This window comes from Cetorhinus maximus, chromosome 5, assembly GCF_964194155.1.
Source record: "Cetorhinus maximus chromosome 5, sCetMax3.hap1.1, whole genome shotgun sequence".
NCBI lineage: Eukaryota > Metazoa > Chordata > Chondrichthyes > Lamniformes > Cetorhinidae > Cetorhinus > Cetorhinus maximus.
Window position 1 is genome coordinate 115,443 of NC_135883.1, and position 13,036 is coordinate 128,478.

The 13,036-nt window shown below is 38.4% G+C and overlaps 1 protein-coding gene across 1 annotated transcript in view; it reads right to left on the bottom strand.

Annotated features, from left to right (window-relative positions):
• LOC144680445 (proto-oncogene tyrosine-protein kinase LCK-like) overlaps window positions 1-11,523 on the bottom strand; it is a 117,533-nt gene extending 106,010 nt beyond the window's left edge. Inside the window, exon 1 of the mRNA XM_078541408.1 lies at window positions 11,411-11,523. The gene's annotated coding sequence lies outside the window, so the exon portion shown is untranslated. The remainder of the gene's footprint in view (window positions 1-11,410) is intronic.
• Window positions 11,524-13,036: the final 1,513 nt, after the last annotated feature.

Consider the following 13,036-nt stretch of genomic DNA (forward strand, 5'->3'; position numbering starts at 1 on the left):
AACTAGAGGTCATCCAAAACTCTGCTGCCCATTGTCTTAAATCGCAGCAAGTCCCGCTCCCCTATCAGCCCTGTGCTCATTGGCCTACATTGGCTCCCAGTCAAGCAATATCTTGATTTAAAATTCTCATCCATGTTTTCAAATCCCTCCCAGGCCTTGCTATTTCCTATCTCCGAAATCTCATCCAGCCCCACAGCCCTCTGGAGTATCTGCACTCCTCTAATTCTGGCCTCTTATTTATTTACCCAGTTTTAATTGTTCCACCATTGGTGGTCATGCCTTCAGTTGCCTAGGTCATAGCTCTGCTATATGCTCCCTATAACTCTTCTCCTCTCTACTTCACTTTCCTCCTTTAAGACACTCATTAAAACCTACCTTTTTGACCAGGTTTTTAGTTATCTGACCAATATCTCCTTACGTGGTTCGGTATCATACTTAGTTTTACAAAGCTTCTGTGAAGCACCTTTTGAAATGCATTACATTAAAGGCGCTATATAAATATACATTGGTGTTGTTGAGAATTGACAGGTCTGACGCAGGGACCCACCCAGACAAGGTGGATTGACCTGTTGTACAATTCTAACAGTTCTTGACTATTTTTAAATCTAAGCTAAAACTATTGGTCTGTATAATTAAAATTTCTCTGCAACTCATTATCTAAATCCAAGGTATCAGGTAAACAATTAAATCACAATCCTTAGCTCCTTCAGGTTTTTATTTATGAGAATTTTTTTTAAAGTATCTTCATGCTCACAATGTGAAGTGATTATACCACATGCCGGAATGGTATAGCAGTACAAGTTCCAGTTGATAATCCTCCAATCTCTTTGACCATCCCTCATCCCTGAGCTTCAATCTCTTTATTCACATCTGTGAAGAAAGTTATTTGGTTGTCATGGTTTACAGGGCTACTCACGGTAGCTTATGAAATTGTTTCTTCCTGTATCAAATTGCTTCACATTTCACAACTAAACTGTATGTGGAAGACAGCCACTATAATGAGAAAATAATTAAAATCTGCCAACATGTTAGACTAACTTATTTAAAATATAAATATTCAAGCTAACAAAAGGATCCTAGCTTTTGGGTTCATAAATTAAATCCATTATCAAACAAGGCACACGGGCTAAATAGCTATCGGTAATGTTATGCACATATGGTTAATGTTTTCATTTCAAGTTCCTCTTTCTCTCATTTTAATGGAACTGTTCACCCATTGATACATTTAAAGCAACAGATATGCGAATTTGATACAAGCATAATAAGCCTTTGTACAATAACATAACCAGTAATTTACCACATCACTCCCCTTCTAAAAATGGAATGATCCCTGACATCAATTTCAAAGGTTCACCTGTTTGTGCTGCATTAGTTGATTTCAGCCAAGCAGCGGCACTAAATTTAACCTCAGAACCCTGAACTAGGGAGGGATAAACCAACCAGAATTTTCCTCCTGATAGGTAAACAGAAGTATGCAGCTAAAGCTGTCATCTGACAGTCAGATCAGGCTCAGCTGTGATAGCCCCACAGTGAAATAGCTTGTCGATTCTGTGTCTCAGTTCATGCATAAAGAACAGCCAGTTGGAGGATGAGACTAGAAGTGCCTAAAGCCTTCCGAACTGAACCTAAAAAGTTACTGCCGTCAGGAAAAGAGATTTTGGAGTATGCAAAATAATCTATCCTCTATTAGATGGTTTACAGCAAAAAAGGTGCCTCATGTTTAACGTGAATGTCAAAACTTGTCAATTTTGGAAAATCAGTCAGGTTAGTTCAACATTAATAATAGCATCTCCTTGTCAGTTGCCTTCAGAGAAACTTCATGCGCTAAAATTCCTTCCCTCTCTCTGTCTTCTCCTTTACTTGCAATTGTCAGATCTTTGCAGTCACCTATTCACTACCTACTCTCTTCAATCTTAGTACATCTAGAACTATAGCCTTGGGCATGGGTTACAAAATTAAAAGAAACATTTAGTTGTATTTTTCAAAACATGCATTAAACCTTCACAAAAGTTATATGCCATTGAACCAATCAGAACAGCAGTTAATATTCGAACACCCACAACTCATATAAATATCAATGTTCAAAGTAGTTAATCTGCGCCATGTTTTAATGGAACTGGGTTAAGGAAGCTAAATGCCTCTGCATATTATTTATCCACAATATGCACAATGCACCTTATCAAGCACTGAAGACTTTCTTGGTTGGTAAGAAAACAGTTAGAGTTCATCTATATGAATGAAATACTTTTCCCTTTAATCTGTTTGGTATTTAAGGCTAAATTCTAGAGTTCAAGATGAGATATTTCATATAAACATTGTACAAGTGCAAGGTTTATAGATGACAGCGAATTTTCTATTGCTCACTCCAAACTATCCATTATTTCTTTTAAACTATTTAGATTTAAGATTGGCAGAGTATTTTAACATAATTACATACTAGTTACATAATTCACAGGATAATTTAACAATGTATTTAATAAAATTGTAAGAGTACTGGAAGGAAACCTTGTGTTCTAATCCCCATTTGGTGGAATGGTCCTTCCTAAAACATGAGCCTGTCTTTCCCTAAAAGATGCTGACCGACTCATTTCCGTTATTCTTTCTTTTTATTGCATTTATAATTACCTGCTAATCACTGTTGATGGACATGGTCTAAGTCGTAGAAAATGTGTCCCTTTTGGAGTACACTTACACAAGGATTGTAGTGTTGGTGCAGTTTCACATTACATTGACACTGCTTTTATAGAGATAGGTTTCGCTGTTATTGCATCAGGACATATAGGATTATCTGATTGCTGTGCATAGAGGAAAATTGGATGGGAGAGAATACGTGCATTTTGGATAAGCAGTCCAAGGTACTCATGTGCAGTAACAGGAGTATCTGCCCCAAAATCTAAACGGAACATGAATTGAATAGAGTCAGGGTCAGACCTAACAGATTGAAACAGAGCAAAGCTCCCTAAAGGAGTAATCCTCATCCCCTTCACTCCAGATTTAGGTCAGACCTTAAACATGCAATTTATCCTACATAAGATTAGCAGAGGTATGTAGCCAAAATCACTTTGTACCAATAGTTAACATGTGTGAATGCAACCTTCATTAAAAAGTGGCTAACAAAAATGTTCAACCTATTGGAGACAATTCTGCGATCAAAATCCAATCTGCCACTTCATGCTGCAGCACACACGTTCACCGTCTACTGCATTTTCTAATTTTAGAAACTGAAAAATATTATTTTAAAAACTTATGGAAATTCCAAATTTTGTTCCTTTATGCTTTCATGGGATGTGGGCATCACTGGCAAGACCAGCATTTTTTGCCCAGCTGAACATTTCAGAGGGCAGTTAAGATGGTATTATTGTGGGTCTGGATTCACATGTAGGCCAGACCCAGTAAGGACATTAGTGAACCGGGTGGGTCTTTACAACAATCAATGATAGTTTCTTGGGCCACCATTACTGAGCCTAGCTTCTTATTATTGCTGATTTATTAATTGAATTCAAGCTCCACCAGCTGCCTTGGAGGAATCCGATCCTTATTCCCCAGAGCACTAACCTGGACCTCTGGATTACCTGCCTAGTGACATTACCACTATATTCCACCCCCATCTCTTCCTGTTGATATGCTTTAGTTTACCCTGAGTGAACTTCAAGATTTTGTCAGCATTTTTCTATACTAAAGGTGCTATATAAATGTAAGACTCTATTGTTGATGTTAGCAGCAGAAATCTGGCTAATCGGGTCTCTTGCATATTAATGTTCATTTTGCACCTTTCAAAGAGGCATAGCAACAACTCAAGGGACAATGATGGGAAATGTAGGGAATAAAGCAAAGCAATAAATCTGTACAGCCAGATACACTGATATAAAGACTATTTCCAGATTTTGAAAGGTTGACTTTTATATTTAGAGAGAATAGAATGTAATGTTTTCCCTTGCATCTGGAATCAACCTCTGAGTTTTGGAACCAGAACTGAAAGCAGAATAACTTTTTAAATTTTCAAACCTGTGTCTATGAGGTGCTTGTGCAGTACATATTAAAATGAAATAAAAATAATTTTTAGGGTAGTAATATTCTTCGCTTTACTACACAAGTTAGTTGAAGGAGCAAACCAGAGGATCGTTTATTTCTTGAGGGGAAAATAAAACGTACAGGTGAGCAACGCATTGACATTTTCCAAATCTATTTAAATTGTCCATGAGGGAATGGCTGCTCAACTGTTTAAAGTCTGGTGATCATATCACAATAAACTGTTAAAATATCCAATAGAATATGGTTGAGTGCGGGTTTTATTCGGGTGGATGCTGCAGGTCCAATAGCCATCTTGCAAACACTTTTTTTTTCCTTTATTCTTTCATGGTATGTGGATGTCACTGGGAAGGCCTGCTAATTGGCTAGGCCATTTCAGAGGGTAGTTAAGAGTCAAGCACGATGCTGTGGATCTGGAGTCACAATGGGCCCAATGTCATCCTTTAGCACCATAACAATTCTGTGAGGAGCACCAGGCCACGTGAGGACATTAGTGAACCAGATAAGTTTCTACAACAATCAATGTTAGTTCTAAGGTCACCAGCTTTATATTCCAGATTTATTAACTAAATTCAAATTCTGCCAGCTGTCATTTGAACCCATGTCCCCAGAGCATCAGTCTGGGTCTCTGGATTACCAGACCAGTGACACTACCATTACACCACCAACTCCCTCTAGTAAACCAGCAATACAACAACAATTTATATTAATATAGTACCTTTAACATAATAAAACATCCCAAGGCACTTCACTGGAGCATTTTAAAGCAAAATTAGACACCGAACCACACAAGGCAACATTAGGATAGATCATCAAAAGCTCAGCCTAATAGGTAAGTTTTAAAGAGTGTCTTCAAGCAAGAACAACAGATAGCGATGGAGGTTTAGAGACTTCTTTCCAGAGTTTGGGGCTACTAGGCAGCTGAAGGCCACCAATGGTGAAGCAACTAAAATCGGGGATGCTCAAGAGGCTAGAAATAGATAGTGCAGATATCTCAGAGGATTGTAGGGCATCTAGAGGAACAAGGCCAGGCAGGGATTTGAAAATATGGATTAATTCTTTTAAAAAAAGGCCTTGTTTGACTGAGAACCGATTGTAGGTCTGCAGCCGCAGGGATGATAGTGAATAGAACTTGGTGCAAGCAAGGATATAAATAGCAGAATTTTGGAAGACCACAAGTTTACAGAATTTTTTTTTTAAATTCTTTCTTGGGATGTAAGCGCACTGGCTGGGCCAGCATTTATTGTCCACCCTTCATTGCCCTTGAGAAGGTGGGGGTGAGCTGCCTTCTTGACCCCTGCAGTACATATGATGTCAGTACACCCACATAGCTTTTCAGTCAGGCGTTCCATGGGCAGAATTTTCTGCCTGTCGGGCGGGCGGGTCTGATCCAATCGCCGGCAGGCGCGGAACCAATCCCCACCAGCCAAGCGGGCCGCACCACCATTTTATGTGGGCGGGCCAATTAAGGTCTGCCTTACTATGTCTGCCGGGAAGCACTATGCACTCCCTGTGAGGGTGGGGGGAATCCCTAAAATCGAGAGTGCGCTCTTTCACACATGTGCATGATAGAGCGCACATCCCCCTGAGGCTAAGTGCAGCCTCAGGGAGATCGCTTCGACTTTTAAAACTATTAAAAATAGAAAAAAGAAAAATCCGTTACATGTCCCCTCATGTGACAATGTCACATGAGTTGGGACATGTTCATAATTTACATAACAACTTTATTACAATTTTTAAACCCTACATGAAACCTCATCCCGCTGCTGGATGAGGTTTCATGTTTTCTTTATTTGCTGCCGGGGCTCCCGGCCGACCCGCCAACCTTAAGGTTGGACGGGCCGGTCCTTTAATTGGTTAAATGATCCTGTCAATGGCCTCAATTGGCCATTGACAGGTTGGCGGGCCCGCAGCTGATTTTGCTGCGCCCCCGCCTACCGGAAAATTTAAATGGGGCGCGGTGATGTTGGGGGTTCCGCCCGCAGTCATCCCACGTCATTTTATGCATCGGTGAGCGGGCCCCGCCCCCTGCTCGCCGACGGCAAAATTCTGCCCCATGAATTTGACGCAGTGGTAGTGAAGGAGCAGCAACGTAGTTCCATGTCAGGGTGGTACACTTGGAGGGAACTTGTCAGTGGTGGTAATCCCATTCGCCTGCTGCCCTCATCCTTCTAGGTGGTAGAGTTTGGAAGATGCTATTGAGGGAGCTTTGGTGAGTTACAGCATCTTCAATATGGCACACACTGTTGTTACTGTGCGCCAGTGGTGGATGGGTGCCAATCAAGTGGGCTGCTTTGTCCTGGATGTTGAGCTTCTTGAGTGTTGTTCAAGATGCACTAGTCCAGGCAAGTGGAGAGTATTCCATCACACTCCTGACTTGTGCCATTTAAATGGTGGACAGGCTTTGGGGAGTCAAGAAGAGAATTACTCGCCGCAGAATTCTCAGCCTCTGACCTGCTCTTGTAGCCACAGTATTTATATGGCTGGTCCAGTTCAGTTTCTGGTCAACGATAACCCCCAAGATGTTAATAATAGGAGATTCAGCGATGATAATTCCATTAAATGTCATGGAGAGATGGTTGGATATCCTCTTTTTGAAGATGGCCATTGCCTGGCACTGGTATGATACAAATGTTACTTGCCACTTCCCAGCCTAAGCCTGAATGTTTTCCAGATCTTGTTGCATGCAGGCATAGACTGCTTCTGAGGTGTTGTGAATGGTACTGAACATTGTGCAGACAGCAGCAAATACCCGCACTTCTGACCTTATTTGCAGAGAAGGTCATTGATGAAGTAGCTGAAGATGATTGAGCCCAGGACACTACCCTGAGGAACTCCTGCAGTGATGTTCTGGGGCTGAGATGTTTAGCCTCCAACAACCACAATCATGTGAGAGACCAGCCAGATTTAGATCTAACAAAGGCAGGAACGAGGGTTTCAACAGCAGATGAACAAAGTCAGGCGATGTTACGGAGGTGAAAATAGGCGGTCTTAGTGATCACACCAATGCTAGGCTGAACAGATACACAGTTTAGCTGCTCCCTCATTGAATTAACTAAAGTTCAACGGGGGAGCTAATTCCCACCTGATCAGGTTTATTCCATAGTGAAAAACTTGCAAATATTTGAAGCAAAGGAAGAGACAGGATGGCTGGCATGGCAGTGAGGTTACTTTCAGATTTCTATGTCAAACAACCAGCACAGACATGCTGGGTATCAACTCAAAATAACTTTATTGCATCAATTATTCCTACAATTCAGTTCAGGAATGCCACACAGGTACATCTCACACTAAATTAGGACAACAGCAATGGAAACAAATTAATAGTGTTGTCAACGACTCAAAAGAAGTCATTACTTATTGGAAAATGTGACGTGGAAGACGTGGCACATTTGTACCAGAACATTTTTTTATTTGTACTTTTCCATTTCAATAATTTGATTTTCGACAATGTGTTTTTTGAATTTTTTTTTAAATAGATATTGCAACATGTGGCATTAAGAACTAACATAATATAGTTTTCGTTTTCATGATCTAATACATGCAAGAGACTAATAAAACATAAATATTTTCCAGCCAATCTCACAACTCTGAGGGATGAATTTAATTAAACAGTCAATGCTGTGTCTCATTGTCTGTAAACATTATATACTACCCTCATGTTATACAACTCTTTATTATATACTCCACAGTTTCAGGTGCTCTACGATCTGGAAATTTCTATTAATTTGTGCATTCACATGACATTCCTCTATCTGCACCTTTAACAAAGGGATTAATCTGTCATGCAAATATATTAGTCATTCATCCACTATCACCAATAGGAATTCTCGGACTCATATTTCTTAGTTCCTTGTTTTGTTTAAAATGTACAGCATGGGATTGTAATGTAATTTTGAAATTGAAATATGATGAACAAGCCCATCAAGAATTTATTGTAAATGGTTTCATACAATCCAGTATGATTTTTATCAGTTATAGAAGATATCACTTTGGAAAAAATTCTGAACCAGTGCTTCATTGTGCAATGACTATGGCAATTTAGAAGCTTTAACTTAATTTAGTCATGAGTATTCTTTTTTAGTCTTTTTTGAAGCTATATTTCTGGCCATTTGTAAATTTTGTTCAACTTTTCAGGGCAACCTAAAACACCATTAGTCCACATCTAACTGCTTATAACAGTTACTTGCCTGGCATTCTAGTGCCAGCTTACATGTCCACATGTATAAGACAAGTCTGCACTTTTGGAGAATGTTGGTATTTTAAAAACCACAATGGAAAAAGTGCAGCAGTGGCCAAGCAGTTCAGCAAAAGTACTAATATTATTTTTTTTATTTTCATCAAACCACTAAGCTTCATTATAACTAGCAATAGCATTTTACAAATGAAAATGTGGCAGGTATCTTGCAGTCTATGAAAGTTAGTTGCTAACAGGATAAATGGAAAGAGGTCTTGAAAAGTAAGTCTCATCAGAGCCTCCACTGGCAAAAATGTAAATCGTATATTTATATTTTCATGCTTCCACTTTATTCTCAGTAGTGATGAGTTTCTCTTTAGGCTTCTTTTTGATATGAGGATGAAAGAATACTCTGCGATTTATCTGATTTTCTTATGGATTTAATGTTCCCTTGGTTACAAATTAAATGAGTTGGAAATGGTAGAGCAACTTTACTTGCACAATTTATTTTATTCATTTACAGGATGTGGGCATCTCTGGCTGGGCCAGCATTTATTGCCCATCCCTAGTTGCCCTTGAGAAGTGGTGGTGAGCTGCCATCTTGAACCAATGCAGTCCCTGTGATGTAGGTGCACTCACAGTGCTGTCAGGGAGGGAGTTTTAGGATTTTGACCCACATTTCCCAGGATCCCATGAAGCTACAGAAACAGTGCTGTTGTCAATGTATCTATTCACCTAGTCAACACTTCAAACCTTTGCTGTATCCTGTAACATTAATGCAAGTAAAAGAGTTGCAGATGATTTAACGTTTCAACAAGCGCTGAAAGCCTATGCGATGGGATAAAACATACAGAGAATGATTCAGCTAATGTCACTTTATATCCCATTGATGGTTGATATATGTCTCAAATAAGGGCAATCTTCAGCCAACTTCAGCAATTAATATTGGAGTGCTTATCCTTAAAAAAACATAGCAAGTTCAACAACTGTCTGACATATACCAAAATAGAAGTCATGATTGTGGGAACCATTTGGACTTAAGTTTCTTCAGACCTAAATTGTTATGGATATTAGAGTTTTTATCAGGTCAAAATGAGCAATTTGTTTAAGCCAGATTTTCATAAGGTTTTCCTTTCCTCATGCAGGATAGTGAAAAAATGAACTTGACATTCAAAATAAAGGGCATTAATTTTGGAGATCTCATTAAATCCATAAGTTATATGTTAAGTGTTTAGCTTTCAAAATAAACACTTAAGAAATGTGACTCTGTTTATTTCACACACAGTCATAAAGTAGTCCTCTTTAGGATTCTATTTGTCTTTAAGCTGTTGTTGGATCTGATGTATATTTCCATTTTTTTTCTATTTTTATTTGAGATTTCCAATATTTTTGACTTTAACTTCTCATCTCCGTGTGAAAATATGTTTCTCCTTTAAATACAAATATATTGTCAATGTAATTGCCAAGGAATGTGGGATTAGCAAAAGTTGTGGACATTATAACATTTTTAGTAAAATTATCAGCATTACTATTAATCAAATGAGAAAATGATAAAGAGCTACACGCAAAAATGTACCACAAGTTTTATCTGCAATAGTTCTGGTCTGAGGGCTAATGAATACCAACTTTTTAAATGACTATTATTTTAATAAGCTCTCAGTCAGCCTGCATGTTGATTGACCAAATCAAGTCTTTTTGAGCTAGACTCCCGATTATTACGCTGGATGTTAAAGAGCAAGGGAATATTTCATATCAGAAAATGCTAGAAAGTGGTTAGCAAATGGTTGTCTGACTGAATTCATAATAATGGGTATTGAATTCTTTGTGCTTGTAATGTGGGTGACATTTCTCGTTACCCTGAAGCTAGTAAGAGTCAACTTGTAGTGTGGAACTGGAATCTCATTTGGGTAGATTTCTTCCAAGAAGGACGTTGGGCTTTTACGACTATACAACAACTTTCATAGTTATTATATCTACTGCAAGAATCAGCACACAAGTTACCCAATTTACTGAATTCGATTTCAGAGCTTACTATGGTGGGATTTGAATTCACAACATCTAGGGTTTTTAGTCCAGGACCATAATCATTATATAGCATGTTTGAGCTTGTATATGTAATTACATCCTATTTATGTAAAAAAAAACCAGACCAACAGTATACCACAGAAAGAGTTTCATTTAATTTGCATCTTTGACCAGCTTCTATGGCAATAAAAATGAGCATTATTAATAATATACTATTAAATATTATTGATTTATAGCAAATATCCTAAAACACTGTTGAGAGGCCAGGTCTTATAGTCCAATTGTAACACCTGCCTACCATCAATTCTGTGGAATACTGGTTTTTCTAATGAAGGATGATAACTGACTGCTATCATCTTTTCACATGGAAATATTGCAGCATTCTTCATTTCTACTTCATATTTCCAGACTATACCTTAACCTCCAGAAATCATAGATTACTGAAATAAGATTGATAAACCTCCATATACGCATTTATTTTTAAAAAGCCATTGAGAAGCCTACCTTGACAATTATTGGACTATGAAATAGCCATCATTTTAACAGTTTTAAACAATCAGATGTCTAAGGTACTTTCTGTCTCTGTGCAATAATTTACAGTCTTAGTTTTTTAGAACCGATATGCAACCACGGGCATTAGAGGGAGTAGGGGATAAAACTGTGAATATAACAATTCTCTGGATTTTTTCCTTTTTAAAAAGCCTCAAAAGGCTTCTTTCTATCAGAGCTCTCATTTCTTTTACAATCATTTGTATTTAGTTTTTGGGCATGGCTGAGACCATAACTTTATATGGGTCAGCTGCCTGATATTAGATCCACAATAGGTTTAAGTAATGAGGAAAACAGCATGCAAGTTGGCTACTAAAAGTGGCACACATACCATAGAGAGACAGAATAATACAGAACATCAGGAAGCCATTCAGCTCAATATGCCTTTCCAGCTCTTTGAAAGAACGAACCAATTCATTCTATTCCCCTGTAATTTCCCCATAGCCCTACCAACATTTTGCCTTCAAATAGTTATTCATTTCCTCATTGAGAACAGTAGAGGTCACAGTTTGATGTGGATGTAACATACAAATACTGCCAAACTGCATTTTCCATATACTTATCTTTCTACATTCAAAAAGTTTGCAAAATAAATTATTTTTCGGTTGTTTAAATCTCTAAGTTACTCACCTTCCACATTATACAAACATCTAAAAGCACACAGGTCAGGTTTTGCTATGAGCAGCAAATAGATGTTTCCAGCTGTTTGTTAGACTTGAACATGCCCATAGACTTTCCAGAAGGTTTATGAGGCACGTTGCTGTCAGTCAAATATCCAAACAGTGCAGCCCTCTCTACAAGGGACATGGAACCTATGTAAACAGGGCAAACAACTGTGCGTCGCTTTAACCTATGAGATTGAAGAATAATTAATGAACAGCAGAGTCTGAACAAAGAAATGTAAGTTAGAATATTGAATTCAATACCAATTAGGTACAGAAAGTAGAATAAAGGGAGGAAAAGAAGGATTGGATTCAGAGGGAGAGATAAAAGAGATGGAAAGGAAAAAGTTAAAAAGAAATGTTTTTCTTACATTTTCAAGAACAATTAAAATCTGATGGAACGAGACTGCATAATTGCGAAAGTTAATTTTTAAAGTCATAGAGATTGTTTGACCGGAGTTCAGGCTTATTAAGAGTACTTACACTGGAATGACTTGTCTTAACTTTCTGTGCCGAGTTTAGTATATATATCATGCAAGTACAGGAACGTCACAGTGTTCAACATATTTGCCAGGATGTCAGGCGGCAAGATGCTTTTTTCACACAGCTTAAAGAGGCAGCGCATCTCAAACAACCACCTCGTTTTTTTTCACGTTTAACTGCCCATCTAAGTTGTTCAATGTTTATGTAAATAACAGCAAGGGCTGTTAGTCTCACTGTGTAATTTTTACAGCAAAATCTGACAACAGGATATTATTAATTTTTGGATTGTAGCCAAAAGAAGTTCCATTCCATCTTAAACACCTGCTAACAATGTCAGATGAATTACATGATATATTTTCCAAAAGTAACTCTCTCCCCATATATATCTCTGGATCACCTAGTCCATAGTAAAAGAGGCCATTCTGAGACCACAGTAACAACTTTTGACTATTTTAACGAATCCTGAGGATTCACAGACAATATTTGACATCGAGCCATAAAAGGAGAGATAAGGGCATATGACCAAAAGCCTGGTCAAAGAGGTAATGTTTCAGGAGCGTCTTAAAGAAGGAAAGAGAGGCAAAGGAATTCCAGATCCAATGGTGAAGCAATTAAAACCCAGGACACTCAAGAAGCCAGAAGTAGAGTGCAGGTACATCTGGGAGAGTTGTACAGCGCTTAAGTTTCCATTTATTTCCAAACTCCGCCATTCACTTTTAATATAGTGAAGAGCAAATATGCAGTATTTATTCTGCAGAAACTCAGCATCGCTCTCCATTGGCTAAGGGGGAAAAAAACTTATTTTCAATAATGCATCTTAGTCCGAACGTTTGACTTAGTGCACATCTACTTACAATCTGCTTACAGTCTGCTTACAATCTGCTTACAGTCTACTTACAATCTGCTTACAGTCTACTTACAATCTGCTTACAATGCTGCCGAATAAGCAGCCCAGAGGCGCCAGTTGAATTTCTTACATTTTACATAATGCGACAATCGATATGAAGGGGGCAGATTTCTACCAATTTCCGCCCAGACAGAGAGCACTGACAGTGCGCGAACTCTTAACCTGAACGTGAGGTGAACGCGTGTTATTTTCAGGTTGTGTATT